Source organism: Sorex fumeus, unplaced genomic scaffold (assembly GCF_029834395.1).
Source record: "Sorex fumeus unplaced genomic scaffold, SorFum_2.1 ptg000035l, whole genome shotgun sequence".
NCBI classification, from domain to species: domain Eukaryota; kingdom Metazoa; phylum Chordata; class Mammalia; order Eulipotyphla; family Soricidae; genus Sorex; species Sorex fumeus.
The window spans coordinates 25,862,783-25,866,871 of NW_026606092.1; the positions used below are offsets into that span (position 1 = coordinate 25,862,783).

Sequence of the window (4,089 nt, forward strand, 5' to 3'; positions counted from 1 at the left end):
ACTTAAGTAATGCCTTTGTAATTTTTTCACTACAAGAAAATTTTTCATCTATAATTTCTTCTACAGTTTTAACACATAAATTATGAGCCTCCTGAAGGAATTTAATTTCAGATTTATTTATACTTTAGGATTTTGGAAATAAACAAGTGTTCTCTTCTATGCCAATAGTCAAAACCACATACACTTATTTGAATCAATAATCTAAAAAGTTTGAGTACAGAAAAATATATTCAAAAAATAGATTTTGAGTACAATTGAGAATAGTTTAAGCTATATTTTTAATGGAGAGACAAACAATATGTGTTATTTAGATTGACTTAAAGGAACTGGAAAGACACTGCATGAGGTAAGGTGCTTATCTTGCTTTAGGTCAACCCCACCCTTATAATCAGAACACCAGATGGTCCCAAGAATAGCTTTTGAACAGAGTCAGGTGTGGTCCCAAATTTTAAAAACAAAACAAAATAATGGGTCAGAGAGTTTATACAGTCAGTGCCAGCATGTGACTAGCATTTGATCAATTCCCTTTCTATATCAGTCACCACATCCACAGATCACCACTATTAAGGAATTCCTGAGAATAGCTGAGTGACTGCCCCTGAAAGATATATTTCTTGATAAATAATATCAAATGTTGGCAGGAAATAATTGAACAATAATGTTTTAAACTTAAATAATTATTGTCTTGACTAAATATGTGGAATGTTTTCACTTATTTTAATTTTTTATAAAACTTCTTTATATGGCCTTTCTGATTATATTTTTATTTTATTTAATATCTCATGTAATTGATCTATTATAGCAAGTATACTTAAAGAAAGTTTTTACATATGATATATTTGCTGGGTTTGCTCTTAAATACAAATGTTTCTCAAAGGTCTTCAATATGATTGACAAATCAATGGAATGTGCATTTTGGGGGCTTTTTGTTTCTTCCAATGTTAGGTTTTATGTCACTCATTATCCTTTTTGTTAAAAATAAGTCTTTGACTATACACATTTTAATTATGTTGAGCCTTTTTCACAGAATTAAGACACAAAAGCCAATTTTAATTTAAATTTAGCTGCAAATAAGTATATACATTAAGTATGTATGCAATGTCTATGTACTAAAGTCTATTTTCAACATAAAATAGATTAAGTTTTTTTTTTTATTATTACTCTGCATCATTTTTTGTCCAGATAATTCTTTTCTAATACACAGAAATACCAACCATCATTAGGTTAAAGTGTTCTTTTTTCTAACTACACATAACATTTTAATAGTTCATTTTTCCCTCTCTATTCTTGAGGATAGTTACAAATTTGGTATTGAAGAGGGAAACATAAATTATTTCCCTTTTTGACACATAACTTAATTTCTTTCATCAGAAATATATTTGATAAATTAACATTTTTGTTTATATCTTTAGCTAGCTTCATGCAAGAACACTTAGTGATTTGTATTTCAAATTGCTTTAGTATTATTTTGAGGACTTCCTGATTTTATGGAAAAGTCGAAATAACAGTTTTCTGCCTATTGAAATTGCTAGCTTCTGTTTAGTTTCCTAGAGTGTTCCTTGAGTTTTCTAACCCATCGTTCCTTTATCCACCCTTAGACATCATGCACAAAGGAAAAATAGCTCTTTTCTGCAAAGGGCTTTGTAATCAGCACCTTACTTTTTACTGCACATTGTTACTCTCCTTCTCTCTTTCAAGCTTATTGTAGCATTTACCTTTATACAACTGCAAACTGAGAACACATATTGCAACTGTTTTTCTTTCTAGCTGAGCTGCACATTTTTATTGTCATAATCAATTTCCTCACACACAGAGCTACTTCACTGTATCACTGTGTCACTGTCATCCCATTGTTCATCAACTTGATCTAGTGGGCGCCAGTAATGTCTTTGTTTGTCCCAGCCTTGAGATTTTAGCAGCCTCTCCTTACTCATCCTTCCCAAAGTTTCCTTATTGGAGACTCTTTCAGGGTCAGAGGAATGAGACCTGTTATTGTTACTGTTTTTAGCATCTGAAATATGCCAAGAGGAGCTTGCCAGGCTCTGCAGTGATTTAGCTACTTAAAACAATACGTGCTCGCTTCCGCAGCACATATACTAAAATCGGAACGATACAGAGAAGATTAGCATGGCCCCTGCATAAGGATGACACGCAAATTCGTGAAGTGTTCCATATTAAAAAAAAAAAACAATACATTTGTTATCTTCTAGATCTGTAGATCAGGAGTCCAGCTTAACTTGAAAATGTTCAAGGGTCTGAAGTCAAATTGTTGGCAACAATCATGAGGTTCTGGAAGGGATCCTGTGCTCCCCAAACTTGTCTGCTTATGGAAAATTCCAGTTCCTTATTACTGTAAGGCAGAGATTTCAGTTTCCTTGCTAATGTCAGCCGCAGATCTTCTTATATTGATTTATGTCCTAAACAGAAATGCAGGCAGTGAGGTTTCTTAAGTTGTTCTATGATTATGTATTATAACATATATTTTATATAATTATTTTATATATCATGAGTACTTCACAGGTAATATGTAATTCATGGTAGTTTCATGTATTACATGCTCTCTTATAGTTTAAACAGTAAGTGATTTCTCTTATTTGGAATCCAATAATTTAAAGTGAAAACAAAAGCTGTTAAAGATCACAAATGCTTTCAGTTTGTTTCCGAAGGATTCTAAAGGCAATGGCAAGACTTAACCTTACAATGGAAAAAGGAAATATTCAGAATACTTTACTGTTATTAGATATAGTATACAAATCAACGAAAATAACAAGCTTCCCTAAGCTTCTTCACATGGGAGCCTGTGGAGAGCATGTAATGCGTAAAGTTCTGACCCAAGTTTATATTTAAATGGATCTGGTGCAAACAAGAATTCATCAAAACTTATTTCATTGGGCTCTCAATACAAAAGTGAGATACATATAGTTAGGACCTGGATGAATTATGGCTTGCATTCTCTAACTTATAGAGGAAAGGTGATTAAAAAAAGTTAATGAGGGATATAAATGTATGCCATTAGAGGCAACGTTGTGGTTAAAGGCAGTAGAATTGGAGAATTGGTCCACAGTAGTGCTTATAGGGTGGGGAGGGGGCTGTGGGTGGAGAGGGTACTTTAATGATAAGGTTTGGTTGGGTGGGGCCTTTTGAGATTGGTGGACGGAAATAGGAATGCTGAAATTAGGTGTATTTTTGTTACTATCATTAGGAGTGTTGTAAGTTATGGTACTTTACTCACTAACATTAGGAAATAAATTAAGGATAATTAGAAATTCCCTAAAGTCTTGTTATGTCTAGGCAAATTTGTAAATTAGAAGCAAGAAGACATTCCCAGAATTGTAGCGGTGGTAAAACAGTCAAAGACTTGATGTGACAGTTGTTGTTTTTATCTTAACCCCATGCATCATAAATGAAGAAGTGACAGAAGTGTGAACTGCTATAAACTTAACTGTTGTGTTAAAAAAAAATTGCTATATGACACACCTTTATAGAGTGTGTCAACATAGACTACAACACTTATTTTTCAGCTATTGATCGGGTAAATGCATTATTTTTAGATCTCATAGCATATGGGTCAAATTTCTCATGTATGCACATCTGACGCTTTCACTTTAACTTCAGAACTGAGTTCACCCTTCCCTAGGAAAATTATCAGCTCACAACTTACATGATCGTAGGAGATATGGTAGTTACTGAAGATGTAGAAAATACAGGTGTAGTAAAGACAAGTTTTTGAAGTAAAATATGCCATTTGAATTTTAAACTATTTGCATGAATAGTGTTACTGCATGTGAACTCAGTAATCTTGGTGAAAACATAACACTAGCAAGAATATAAAGTTTAGAATGAAAAGTTTTGGTTTAATTTATTTTTATTTTAAATAATTATAACCAAAAATACCTGGGGGATTCAGAATAATGACTCAAAAGTACAGTTTGTTTATTTTGCATGTATTCCTCAAATGTTAAATTATCTGCCCATTATTTTAATATAATTTTTGTTCAAATTCAATTAAGATATAATCATTTGCCCAAAGATTTATTTTCTGCTTGCTTAATGATTTTTAAAATAACTCATTAATTTGAAATATTGAAA

General features: G+C 32.2%; 1 non-coding gene across 1 annotated transcript; it reads left to right on the forward strand.

Annotated features, from left to right (window-relative positions):
• Nucleotides 1–2,072: 2,072 nt before the first annotated feature.
• On the forward strand, nt 2,073–2,179 carry LOC130027044 (U6 spliceosomal RNA). Its single transcript, XR_008792983.1, has one exon. It is a non-coding gene; the product is annotated as a U6 spliceosomal RNA (small nuclear RNA).
• The last annotated feature ends 1,910 nt before the right edge of the window (nt 2,180–4,089 follow it).